Source organism: Alligator mississippiensis, chromosome 1 (assembly GCF_030867095.1).
Source record: "Alligator mississippiensis isolate rAllMis1 chromosome 1, rAllMis1, whole genome shotgun sequence".
In the NCBI taxonomy this organism is placed as follows: domain Eukaryota; kingdom Metazoa; phylum Chordata; order Crocodylia; family Alligatoridae; genus Alligator; species Alligator mississippiensis.
In genome coordinates this window covers 19984168-19998206 of record NC_081824.1, presented here as the reverse complement: position 1 = coordinate 19998206, position 14039 = coordinate 19984168, and the positions used below count along the sequence as shown (strand labels likewise).

General features: G+C 44.6%; 1 long non-coding RNA gene across 1 annotated transcript in view; it reads right to left on the bottom strand.

Moving 5' to 3' along the window:
- Positions 1–469: 469 nt before the first annotated feature.
- Positions 470–14039, bottom strand: part of LOC109281680 (uncharacterized) — a 36728-nt gene continuing 23158 nt past the window's right edge. Inside the window, exons 3-4 of the long non-coding RNA XR_009461486.1 lie at positions 6633–6744; positions 470–879 (exon numbers count right to left, since the gene is read on the bottom strand). This is a non-coding gene — a long non-coding RNA (uncharacterized LOC109281680). The remainder of the gene's footprint in view (positions 880–6632; positions 6745–14039) is intronic.

Here is a 14039-nt window from a genome sequence, read left to right as displayed (position 1 = left end):
GAGACCCCAAGGCCTGGAACAGACTCCCCCCACAGGCAGTGCAAGCATCTACTCTGGACATTTTAAAGAAAAGTTTGGATGTTTATCTTGCTGGGATCCTTTGACCCTAGCTGACTCCACGCCCCTGGGGCAGGGGGCTGGACCCGATGATCTTGCAAGGTCCCTTCCAGCCCTAATGTCTATGAAATCTATGTTATCTATGAAACAATCTTGTGGCAGGAAGTTCCACAGGTTAAAGTGAGCAGGGGTTCCCTTTACTCTGTTTTAAAGCATTACCCTTTCAGTTCACTGTGTATGTTTTGTTCTTGTATTATAAGAGGATAAATAGGAACACAACTAATTATTGCTTGACTCAGCAGAGACAGTTTCACTTGGAGCTGATCTTTGCCAGCTTTGGGCTTAAGTTTGTTTTCAGCAGTCACTGAGTCTGACGAGAGGACACATACTTGGAATTGGCCATTGCTTAGTTTTATTTTTTATAAATTCTTCGTTAGTTGGGAAGCAGTGAGGTCTTGTGGTCAGTGCTCTGGATGGGTCAGGACTCCTAGGGCTGTAGTTCAAGCCCCCGTCACCATTTTGAAGTGTGGGGACACTGATACACAAGACAGAGGTGCTTTAATTACAGCAGCTCAAAATGGTGGCTGTGGCGCTCTCAGAGCCACTCTGATTAAAGCAAAACCCCTCCCTCCACCCTTGGAGCACATATAAAAGTACCCCTAGGTTTTAATTCTGGCTCTGCCGCTTGCCTGCTTAGGCAAGTCACAAGCAGGCTCTGTTCTCCATACCTCTGCTTCTTCTCTCATGTCACTCGTGATGCATTTGTGCCTGGCACAATAGGTCTGTGGTCTCATCTGGGGCCTCCAGACTCTACTGTAGTACCTAGAATTAGAAACAATGAGCAGCAAATATGGCCTTTACTATCTAAAACAAGCAGACATAGTAAAGGTTAAAGAGTGACAGCACAGTCCTTCCTTTTTCTGTGCATATGCAGTCTTGTAGACCCATTGCAGCCCATTTGTATGGGAGTCTCCATACAGCAGCAAGGTGTGTCCCTTTTGGAGGACAAAAGCATGTTTTTCTTTTATGACATGTTTTAGAATATTGGCAACTTGCTGGAATGTATTTGGGATCTTGCTGCTTCCTGCGAGGAAGGCAAAGTTATTTTGGAACAGTAGGGAATAAAAATAGAGCAGTCCCCAAAGCAGAAAAGCCTGCCATTTGGCATTCGTTGAAGAAGGGATAGGGGATGGGTATAGATCACTTGTTCTCTGCTGCCTCAGCTCACGCTCTCCCAGCATACCTCTACAGGACACCGGGGTCAGGTACAGCTGCTGTCACTCACACTTACAAATCTTTAATGGGATTAATCAGCATGAATAAAGTATTGACGGTCAGTGAGTAGAATTTGTCTCTTAATTTTGGATTTAGTTTCTTCTTTTTACATTTGAATATATTTCCAGTGGGTCCAGGATGTTTCTAGGAAAGACATTTGGAAGTGCATTGCATTTTACATTTCATTTTGATGCAAAGTGGTCAAGAATGCAGCTCATGATCAGAATAAAATATGTGGTATTTTATTATTGCTTCTCATTGCATTGTGTGACAGGTGATGGCATGAAGACTTGAATACCTGCTGGCATACCATTAAGCACTGCACTGGAATGAGGAGGGCTTTAAAGAAAAGGCTGTTGGCTTTTCTCGCTATTCTGGATTTTAATAATCACCAGTTTATAAATTCCCCCTTCAGAACTGAGCAGCCTGGAAAGCTTTCCAAGGAGCTGACAGAAGTGCTTTATAGGAGAAGCCCCTCTTTTCTCCTAGGGAATTACAACCCTATATATCTTCATTTTACCTGACATTCCAATTTGCAGCTTGGATGCCACAAGAAATCCTCTGGATTTCAGTTTATTGATGAAACTTGGGATATGGCAAGTGTAACGGGAACAACTAAGCACCGCAGTACCCTACTTAGGCCTTTTTCTTTGTTAAGGCAAATAACTAGAGAGAGGGTAATTAAGGCCTCATTTCAGCAAGGTATGTACTAATAATGAGCAGTCCCATGCTTTCAGTGCTTAAGCCTGTTTTCTGTGTTCCTTTCTTTGGTGGATTTGGCCACGGATAAAGCAATTAGAAAGCTGTATTGTTACTTGGACTCTTGTGCCAGGACAAAGAAGTAAAATCTTGCCTTACACTTGAGCACAAACTACCAGGCCTTGGAGTCTTGGCATAAAGTATAATCAAATTAAGTGTGCCTCTTTAATTCACTCCCTAGGATGGCCAGCTGGGGAGTGGGCAGGGATGACCCGGAACCCACACATTTGCTGTCCAAGACAGCGGTACCTCTTCAGGAGTCTTCTAATTTACCACAAGGAGAAGTGTTAACTCCATTGCGGTGGGCAACTATCAGCAGTGCAGGTAAACCACCCCAGCAGTTTCAGCAGGATACAGTGTTAACATCAACAATTTCCCACCTTGCATTGTAGAGAAGTGTCTCCACGCTCTGTTAAACAAAAATTGTGGTTGTGCTTCAATGGGGCAAAACCATTCCTAGAGAGGAATGGGCCTCCAAGGACTTTGAATCCACTTCTGTGCATTCTCAGGCAACCATTTATTCAACTGTTAGTTGTGATTGTGCACCAAGAGACGGAGGGAAAGTGATGGGGGCAAGGGGAGGAAGGTTGTCCCTCTTCAAAAAGGCTATGCTCCGAAGTCTGTTGGATTATTTCATTTGCCCTTTCACGCTCCCCCGCCCCCAAACCCATTCCACAGTCAAATCTGAGGACCTTCCAACTGTCCTTGGAAAGTATGACCTTCACTGTTTTGCAAATATAACTCAGGAGTGCAAGTGTGTTACAGCCTGGCAGGGAAAAGTCTGCCAGACTGATGTGGAAAGCGATCATTTGGTGCTAGGTGTCTTAACAAACTAGTTGGTTTCTGCTGGGGTCAAGCAAGGCTCACCTGTTAACTACCTTGCCTGATTGGCTATGGTCTCACATTTAAGGGAAGCTGCGGGGAAGCAACAAGTAGACCTCTTGCTGTGCTTAGCTTGTACAATACAGCCTTTTTCCTTCTGAAGCAGGTCCATGTGCCTGCATACTGCTAGCCATGGTATTCAGTTCCTGTCTGCTTATTGATGTCTGGTATGTTGGCTTCTATCAGTTCATGATTCTAGGCTAGTCCCTTCTTTCCTGTCTTTGGTCCATAAATTTAGGTGATTTTGACTGGTCCTGACAGTTTGTGTCAAAACCTCAGCCCTACCCCGTGGGTTGGACTGCTTACACCCAGCCCTGACCCAGTACTTGTCTACTTGGCACAATGCAGCAGTACCTGAATTACTTTGGGTACTAGAGACAGAACAGCTATGGTAGTGTGGTACTTTGTCCAGATAAAAAAAGACCTCACTTCTCAGCAAAGCTAAATACCCTGGGTGGGCTGCTGCGCTAGTGTTGGTTATACTGCTTCTAGCACCTGAGCTAGCTGGGTTATCTGTGTTTCATAGTTGGTAGGGTTGGAAGGGACCTGAGCAGATCATCAAGCCTGACCCCCTGCCATGGGCAGGAAAGGATGCTGGGGTCAAACAATCCCGACTAGCTGATAGTATGTTATACTGTTGACCTTGGGCAGAGGCTCTCAGCTAGGTCAAAATGCAAGATAGTGCTATAGTCTTCAAGCAGATTTAAAGCTATATTGCTGCTTGAAAGTGTGTGTGTGTGATCTTTGAAGGGGACAAATAGACTAACATAAGATGTATGGGGGAACATGAGTCTTAGCTAATGTCACAGTGGTGACAAGAAATCTCAAGCCATCCCCAGTATTTCCTGACTATTCTCCCGTGCTGGATTGGTTTTTGTGTTTTGTCTTGCTAAGAAAATGGCAGGAGGTTTACTTCATAGCACCAATGCTTCCCCAAAACTGGAAGGGTGGTGGGGAGGCTGCCAGATAGAGAGCATCTGTGTGTTGAAGCCTTCGCACTACATCTGCTCCTCTCCCCTACATTTCTTTTCTTCCTCCCCCACAACACACTGACTCATTAGCAAATCATTGATAGCTCAGCTTGTGCCCAAAGAATTTCAAGATGGGGGTGTGAGATGGGGAACCAACACACATTTCATTTCATTTGTGCTTATTTTCCCAATGTACTTGGTGAAGATGGAACCGTGGGGTTGTCTCCCTCCACCCCAGTCTGCAACTATTTTGTATAAGGTTTTTCTGAGGGTTTCGGGGCCCCCTCTGCCCATGCATGCAGAGGGAAGAGTTTGGGTCTTTAGGGTACTATCCTTAAATTTTGTGGCCTCTTGGTGGCCTCTAAAACAAAACACAAAAACTGTTCAGAGTCAGCAGCATGTCTGTAATTGGGCATTGTACACTTGTGTGCATAAGTAAGCCTCTCACCTGGGACCCACTGTGCCCAGATTCTCTCCTTGCTTCTTGTAAATGGAAGAAAGCACAGTAGCTTCTAATCTGAACAACTAGAGCTGAATGAAGTTTGGACAAACAGGCTGAGGACTGGCATATCCACACACCAGTCTTCTTGAGAGAAGCTAACCCTAAATGCCATTCACTTCCTGGGTGCTTCCCATGATATTTATACCATGACACTTGTAAGTGGACCTCTAGCCTTCCTCAGAAGTGTGGACTGAGTCAATGAACCAATAGGAGAGGTAACTTTTAAATGGGGCCTATTTTCACTCCTTTTGATAGCTTTTCTGTCCAGAGTGTCTGGCTCTGATGCCCAGGCCAGTGGTGGGAGTGGCGTTGTTGGCTAAGAGCCCACAGCTTGTGCTGCTAGCCAAAGGCTGGCCTTTTGCCTGTGCCAGTCATTGTGCTGTTTCCTTCTACTAACAAAGGCCTTTCTTTTTCTATTGGTGTCATTCCAGTACACGCAGCACAGCCCCCATGTGAGGGGAGGCTGTTTTTTAAACCGTTCTGACACAGCTGGTGACTGGCTTGGCTGTGCTCAGATGCACCCTATGCCTTGCTAAGTGGGCACGCCTCGGCTCCAAAAGCTGTAGGAAGCAACAAGCAGAGCTCTTGCTGAAATTATTTCTACAGCAATTAGTGGCGCTAATTTAATTCCCTTTAAAATGGGAATCTAAGTGATGCTAAAGTAATGTTTCTCCGTATGCCCTTACAATAAAATCCACCCTTGCTTCAGACATTCTTATGAAGAGATCAACGTCGGTGCATTTTTTTCCTTTTGGCATCCTCTTATCAAATAGACTCAATGGTGTTTCAGCCCTAGTATTTTAAAAACTGCAGTGTGAGCTCATGAACTACGCTGGTACTACTGCTCCTATGACCTTTAAAGGGTGGGGGTGAGTTTTTTTAAGGTGCCTGGATAGTAATTAACTTGATAATATCAAGAGAACCCTGTGGTTTTATCTGCAACAGTGTCCTGATCGGAAGTTGAATGACGGGGATAAAATATACATCCCCTTCATTGAGGAGATTGTATGTGATTCCTGCCTATAGAGCCAAATGCCTGTCCTTGAAGGCAGGAGGGAACAATGTTCTTGCCTATTCAACCAGGCCTAGCTGGTTTGTTTTCCTGTGGGCGCATAAGCACAGCAGCACAGACTGTGGTTAAATGGGATTTTTGCACAGGGCCTGTCTAGCCCTGTTGAAGCTCTGCTACTCTGATCTGTTGAAATAGCCCCACGCTGCACAATACCTCTTTCATGCTGCTTGACAAAGATAATTCCTGAACCAAGTTGGCAAAGAGATGCTTCCTAGGGTCTGCTTGTAACTGAACTGAACTGGCTGGATCGGAGCAATTGAGCTATATGGTATGTATGTACTCCTGTGACTGCAATGGTGTAGCCACAGTACCATGGAGCACAGTGCAAGGTGCACATCCCAGCTGAGAAGCCCAGATGACTGGCAGGTAAGCCCAATTACCTGAGTCAGCTGGTTTAAAGCTAGCTTGGGCATGTCTCCATAAGTTACTCTAGACTTTAGGGCCTGAATACAGCAACTGGCTGGCAGCACTGTACCTAGACTCCTGGCAGCCTTTTAGTATTGGGGGCCCCACTTTGCCAGAGATAATGGTAATAATAATTTTTAAAATTACCATTTTTGGGCCCCCTTTCTGTCCCGGTCCCAGGCGGCTGCCCGGTTTGCTCTGTCTGGCCCTGCTGGCTGGTTTGGGGGACTGGTGATAGCTCCTAGGGCCATGTGTATACAAAACAAGGGACATGTGTTCACTACACTTTAAAGCAGGTTAAATGCTTTTGCACCTCTTTAATGGTGTTGGTGTTTGCACGTGTCGACAGCGTATTGCGCAGTAATTTCAGCCGCTGTAGCAAATTTGGTGGCGTAATGCGCCTTAAATGACTGGGGGCGCAGCAAACTAAAACTCTGAGAGGCAGGTAAGTTCAGGTGTGTGCACGACACGGGGATTTAAAGGGTCCTAAACTGAAGCGGTGTTTTTAAGAACCCAGCCACCGCTTCAATTTAGGGCCCCCATTTTGTCTACACATGGCCTAGCAGTGTAACAGTTAGAGCCATCTGAGGACTGTCTGCTCATATATGTTGGTGATCAGTTCAGGTGCCAATGAACAAACGCTGCATCCCAGGAGCTGCCAACACATCAGTGGAGAGAGTGAGGAAGGACTGGACAGAGACTGACCTACCTCTTCAGCTCTGGAAATAGTCTCTTCCAGTTTGGCGTGGGCTCAGGCAGATGTACTGGCTCCCTGAATGAGCTCCATTTTCCAGGGCTGCCAAAATGGCAACTTCTAGCAGCTGTGAATACACACAGAAAAGCCGAAACAAATAACATTGACATTACTGACTTTCTTGAGATATCAAGTGTAGGTACCTTTGTTGCCATGGGAATGCTACAGAATAACTTAGCTGCTGCGGCTCCCAATGTTGTTACTCCGGCTGCCAAAACAAGTTTTGTGTTTTTAGCAGTGCCATGTAGCATCATGTGATCATATCACCTTGCAGGCAAGAATCACATTTTTTAACATCTCTGTTTGACTTAATTAGTAAGGTGCATAATGATACATTAGCTTGTGAACTTCTGAATGGCAGCGTGTGGGGAAAACCACACTCAGTGGATTAAAAAAAAAATCTCTTAATTGAATTCAGTTCTGATTGTTATGCTTTAGTGGGAATATATGTCCCTCAGCTATGCATCTGTGTCTAGGCCTGTTCTCACTGTTTCTATCAATAGATTGTTAGATGAACATCGCAAGATGAGATGCACAGGAACTGGATCTCTTTTATAAAGAAGTAATGTCAGATTCTTCTACAGCACAAGAATATTCTGTGCCTTGCAATACATTTGGCTTTTGCAACTGCAGATCAGGCATTATTAGCCGTGTCCTTTAAACGTACCTGAAGCATTTCAGATGTTCAGCCCTTGTTAGGGATCACTGCCTCTCCTTTCTGCTCCTTGGCCATAAATATATCTAAGCAGTCCTCTCTCCTGACACTGGATATTCTTTAAATGTTCAGCATTATTGACAGGAAAACTGGGTTGGAAAAATACAGCCTCTTTTTTCCCCCCCCACCCTGTCCTTGGCACCACTAGCAATTTTTAGTGTAGAGCTGTATCTGGACTTTACATCTGACCCTCAACATGCCTTTGAAGCTGTGAAATGGTCAGATAGCATGTGCATTTCCCTTTTGTCTGCCTCGGTAGACTCCTGGCTGGGAATGCAAGCATGATTGCCAAGCTCATGCTGTAGAGGTTTTACTCATGATATTTCTAGCCAGCCTTGAGCTGTGGTGCCGGAAGCACTGCAAAAAAGCCTGCCCATGTGAGATTGTTGGCCTTAATTTGTAAAGTCAGGGTTTGGATAGTTCAGATTGATATCCCAACCATTACACCAAATCCTTTGAGGTTCATTTGTCATGAAATAGAAAATCTTGCAGGCAGTAGTCAATCAATTAGGCTAACACTGCAACTGTTGTGGACTCTGTCTTGGAGTTGATTTTTTTCCCCCTCCCCTTCTGTCTCTTTTTTTGAAAGGTTGTGGCTTTGGAGTACTTGGTGAAATATTTGTAGATGTGCACCTTGTATGTCCTAGGTATAGTTGTAGTGATCTAGGCTGGACATCACTCAAAGTTTGAAAATACAAAGAATGGGTTGTCCTATACAGGCTTCACTTCTAACTTTTTCACATTTTCTAAAAGTCTCTCGGACGGGTCTCTCTCTGGGATTGTTTTCTGTACAGTCTTGGTTATCATTGTCTATGCCTCACTAACAGTCATCAGCTGATACCTAAAGACTTCCCAAAGTCTCTCATTTTGTTTGGGTCCCCTCCCATTAATTGGGTATTGGTGGGTAACTGCTGTGATAGCATCTCCGAAGCACCAGCTCTTGAGTGCTAAAAAACTAGGCGGATAGTAGTACACACACTATCTACAGCATGTATTACAACTGCCCAAAGTTGAAAAGTGCTTTCTATCTTCTGTCATACCACCTCTGCAATCTTTGTAGGCCCTTTACTGAGTGTTTATGGTTAGCACCACCTTCAATGCTCTTGTGAAGCACTTTTGTCATTTCCTATGAACAGAAAAAACAGCAATGTAACAGACTTAATGCTACATATTTGGCCTTGGGGCTAGACCCAAGAAGAACTGGTGCCTAACTTGTAGCTTAATTTATTTTGGACACTTGAATTCCAAATGGCAACCCTCCCCTGCTCAGCTGCTTCCTCCCCCTGGAGATGCCTCAGTTTTTGGCATTAAAGTTACTTACGTGGCTAAAAGTCGGCTTCTAGCCAAGCACAGATGCACCTCAGAGGCACCATAGGAGCTTAGCTTGCACTGAAACCCTGCACGCTCAGCTTCTTGCCTGCAAGAAGATCTGATAGACATTTTTGTGCTGTTGGATTGTGCTCCACACAACTGATTGCTGTATGGATTTTTATACTGTGACCAACTATACATCAGCATTTGTTGGTTCAGGGAGTGAAACCAGGTCCTTCCCCATCCCCTAGTCCTAGGTAAATGACAAGTCTAGCTGTCTTGCCCAGCTGAGTTCTGCAGTGCTTTAGTCCTTCTGTGGATTTAACCCACGATATACCTTTTGATCAAGGATTACATAAACATCTGGTTCATGTCTAACTATGCCCAACTCTGAACCACTCTTTTTAATTTTTTTTTCCTGTTGAGTTGTTCTTGAGCTTTTTGACTTGCTGCTTTTCCCTGTTATTTCTGCTTAATCCCCACTTGCCCCTTGGAGGTTAAGGGCATCCTTTCCAATTGCCACCCATTTTGTCATTATTCTCTACCCTCCCTTCCTTCCTTACACTTCAACTCTTCCCCATCTCCCCACATGCAATTTTCCATGCCCCACAAAGACTCCTTACCCACAACCTACCAGCTGGAGTCACAGTTGGCTGTGTGTCACCAAAGCCTTTGAAAGAGTGCCCCGAATGGGGTGTGGATAAAACCTGGGCAGACCAAGGAAAAGCTAAATCTAAGATCTGCAGATTGGCGGATGAAGGCACCTGAAATTCTTTCTTATGGACCCATCATGCAGACCCAATGTTGGGAGCCTTTGGAGCATTTGCTGTTGAAAGCTAAGATAGGGAAAACCAGCCAGAGAGTAGTGCACTGACACAAATATATCTGGATATCCGCTATTTGCTGCTATGCTTGGACATGACTGAGGCCCTTGCAGGCCTATCTCTTCCCTCCTGGAAGCAACCTGTAGGCCATTTGCAAGTGCTGCTGCAAGGTACTGGTCTCTAGGGACCTACTAGCGCCTACACCCTCCAGCCTCTCCCCTGTCCAGTAGTCTCACCCGCTGTGCCTTGATGTTGGAATTAGTAGGGGAGGCTATACGGAGGGCAAAGCATGCTTTTGGAAGAGATGGTCCCCGTCTCACCTGAGCCCCGCCCCCCTTGACCTTGGCTTAATTTTACTCTTGCTGAGCCTTCTAGCCCAGGGCCCAGTATCAGGGTCATAAGCTCCTGGTTCAGCTCCAGTCACTCCCTGTGACCGCAGGTTCCAGCACCTGCAATATCCAGCACGCGGGCAGCTAGGGACCCTCTGCCACCTCCTGTCTCACAGTTCAGCCAAGCTTGGCCTCCGGTGGCCACAGAACACCCTCTAGTTGCACTCTGTGACCTCAAGTTTAGGGTACCCCATCAGCCACCCCCTTTCCCTGGTCTCCTCTGCCCCTACAGGCACAATCTGGCCCTCCAGTGGAAGGAAAGGGGGAAATGAATCCCCCAAAATGCAAGCACCAGTCCCAGTTCAAAGGAATGTCCTGCACAGGTTCCCTGCACCCCTTGGTGGCAGGCTCCACATAGAGAAACAAAAACCAGAACAGAAAATGCCCGGGGTGCTTAACTTGCTTCCTATGCAAGTGAAACAGAAGCAGCAATAGCATTCTGCTACTTCAACCCTGCAGAGCCAACAGGAAATATAAAATACAACAGCAGATCTGAAGAAAATTCCTACTGATCGCTAGGGGCCATCTCTGTCAAGGTGCAACCACACACTAAGCTTGCAAGCAGAACAGAGAGGGGTGTGAAAGGGATGATATGATGTGGCAGTTTGCAGTAGTAGGGGCTGGACTTTGTGTTCTAGGATGTTTCTCCCCATCCTGTGTTCTTGGGGTTTGACTGTAAATGAGATCCCCCCCCGCCCCCCCCCCCCATCAACCTTGCCATTTTCTGGCTGAAATAATAATTGGAAAACACAATCATGGCAAATATATATATTTTTTCTCAGTAGAATAACAGCAGTAGCAACAACAAGAAAAATCAGGTAAGAATACATTAATTCGCCTGAAAAGAAAACATTTTATTCTGTTTTTTCTCCTCTTTAAAAATTGAATCTAGATACACTTTGAAATAAAATGGCTGTTTAAAAAAATTCCACTTCTTTTTCTCTCTCTGTCTTCGCCCACGCCCCCCCTTCCCACTTTTGACCAAACCTATTTTCAGCATTCAGTCCCAAGGTGTAATGAATCCTGCCTGAGAGCAGGGCAATAGATTAGCTGACCTCTTGGTGCCCTTTCCAGGTCTGACAATGATTTTGGCTGACCTGAAATTGTATTTCTTAGCAATAAGCCAAAAGCATTTGGGATTTTGAAGTTTTTTAAGGTTGTGGTACAGTTACATCAGGGCAAAAAATGGATAATGCTAATGTTACTTTTATAATTTAAGTGATGCCACCCTCTCCTAATGTGAGTACTGTTATGTTATTAGAAATACTGGTATAATCTATTGTGGTATAGGAAGCTTCCTGGTATAAGGCATTTTTATGCTGCACTTGGACTCTGGGTTATATCCATTTAACTGGTCTAGCAGACAATCTACTAGCAGAAGTAGTGAGGTGATTCTTAAGGCAGGCTGGAGCAGAATGATTTCCAGCCCCAGCAAAGTGACTGGAGTGCTTTGGAAGGCACCCAAGTGCGCAGGAGTGGGAAAAGGATGTCAGAGCTTGAACTATAACTGAAGTTACACTGGGTCTCTGGGAAACGTATCTGCTGCTGCCATGGGTGCATAATGACATGGCTTCTTCGGAACTGGGGTGGTGGGGACAGGGAAGAGGGGGGCAGCACAAAAAGCCTGGGCAACCTGGCAGAACAGAGGGCTGAGCTATTTAAAGCAGAGAGGCTGTGCCTTGAGTTCTTATGCCAAAGGTTTTATAAAGACAGCTGGCTAGAGAACACTCTCAAGCCAGTTTAGGCCAGTGGTTCTCAACCTTTTTGGACTCAAGGCCCCCCCCCCATGTAACTTTTATGAATTGAGTGGTACCCGATTTCAGAAACTAATTTATATATAACAGTGGGTATGTCTACATGTTCATTAATGCACCATAATTACAATGTATTAAGTTTAGTGCCTGCAATAACAAGTGCTAACTTAACGCACCAAAAGTGGTGCTACTGTGCAGTAGCAGTGGCACATGTTTTTTTGTGACATTAATGCACAGTAGACCAATTCTACTGCATGCTAGTGCATTAGCATAACTTTTGCCTGCCGCACTAATGCACAGTAGTATTAGTCTACTGCTCATTTAGTGTCTTGTGTAGACATGCCCAGTGCTTACTTCCTTACACGGGGGCTGGGCAGTAGGGATAAGGGATTGTGCAGGCAGGGAGAAACCTGAGGCTGGCTTATCTTCTTATCTCCTTGCACCTCATGGCACCCTTCAAAGGATCTGGTGGCACCCCAGGGTGCTTTCGCAGAATCACTGCCTTAGACCCTACATTTCAGGGCCTGTTCCTTTACTTCTTTATGTGAACAGTAGTTCCTTTTTGTACAATTAGCTTTGATTTCAGTGAACCATCTGGATGAGAAATTACTCACAATTTTGCAGAAGTGAACCCCTGGTTTCTAAATTTATTTTTTCCACTCTACAGTTATAAAGGTTGGGGAAAGTGAAGTGGGCAGACCTCTAGTGAAAGTAACATTTTCATGCATCTATTTTCACTCTCTGTGGCTTTAGCTCCACACTTCTAGCAGGCTGGCATGACATTTTTAGTAAAATGATCACCCTGCAGACTCAGGCTCTAGGCCTCGCAGAGTCATAGTACACAGGGTGTTAATGGACTAGTAGTTTGGTAAAGCTACATATCATGATCTGATTTTCTGTTATGCCAAGGCAGAAAGATACATTCCCAAGGTGCTTATGTATATACTGACTGTAGAAAGAAGCAGAAGTATCCAAGGAAAAGTCAGTGTTTTTATTTATTTATTTATTTTTAATTTAATTTTTTTTATTTTTTGGGAAGGTTTCTTGCTGTATAAAAGCAAGGTTTGGCTTTGATGTTGTAGCAGCATCTAAGAACTTTCCCTTGGTTTTCTTTTTCTTTAATCTCTCCTGCTTGGAACTCTTTCCCCAGGACAGCAGGCAAGAGCTCTTCCAGGATGCACCGTGCGAGTCACGGGGTTGCTTCAGGCAGCCCACTCCCTTTCCTGTGCAGCTGGGTACAGTACATTAACTCATGACATATCCAGGACCAGAGGCTGTACTAACAGACATGCCCTTGGGTACACATCTTGTATGTCAGCACTAAGCACAGCAGCAATTTGATTCCAGCCTTACATCATTGCCTAAAACTAAGTCCTATCTGCACTGGTATAATCTTTTTGGTTTTACAGCTGAAGTTGTAATCAACTGAGAGCAGACCTTGTGTAGACTGGTGGTTCTGGATTTAGCTGGAGTTACTTTAACCTGATCTTAAAGGAAGCAAAATTATTCTTCTCTCAATCTGAAGTGTGTTCAGGCATGGGATTGCTCTAGTTTAATTCGATTAAAAAAAACGATTTGCATTAAACTGTTGCAGCTTTCCCATGGAAATTAAATCTATGTTACCTAGGAAATAGAAATAAAAAGAATCATCTGTTTCAAAGCCCACCAAAGTCAACATCAGTCTTTCCACTGAGATTTTAGATTGGGCCCAAATAGCCTATTTCTGCCTTGATTTAAATCTGAGGCAAGGCACCTATTGCCTTCAGGGAAACATTCCTTGTTCTGCAGTTGAAGAGCACTGCAAAAAACCCCCTTTACAAGACACAGTCCAGATGAGTTTCTGCACCACTGGAAAACATATTAGTGTTATAGTGTGTTCTTATTGGGCAGGGTCAGCAGTAATATGTGAAAGCTTTTCCATTTTGCAAGGCATTTGTCTCTGTACAACTATAAGAGAAATCATGATCTCTGCATTGAAGAGATGGTGCTTGAGCTCAGATCAACTGCTATGAGTTGTCTGACACAAATATATGACTAAAATGGGCATCTAAAACCTCTGCTCATATCGGCATTAGAGAGAAGCAAGTGTTCTTCCTCCAAAAACACCTCTTTCAATGAATCCCAGTTAATTTATATGACTGAAATCATGTGTCACATTGTGAAAGTGTTGCCAAGGTAAATAATTTTGTCCAGTGGGGAAGGTACCTGACTTAAACTTGCTTCATATAAGTGAGCACATATGGGAGTTCAGGATGTTTAAGGACCTGATCAGTGGGAGTTCTGCCACTGATTGCAGAGGGCTTAGATTCAGACCCTTTATTCCTGTCTCCTGTGACTGTAGATTGAAACACTTTGAGAGAGATTTTGTG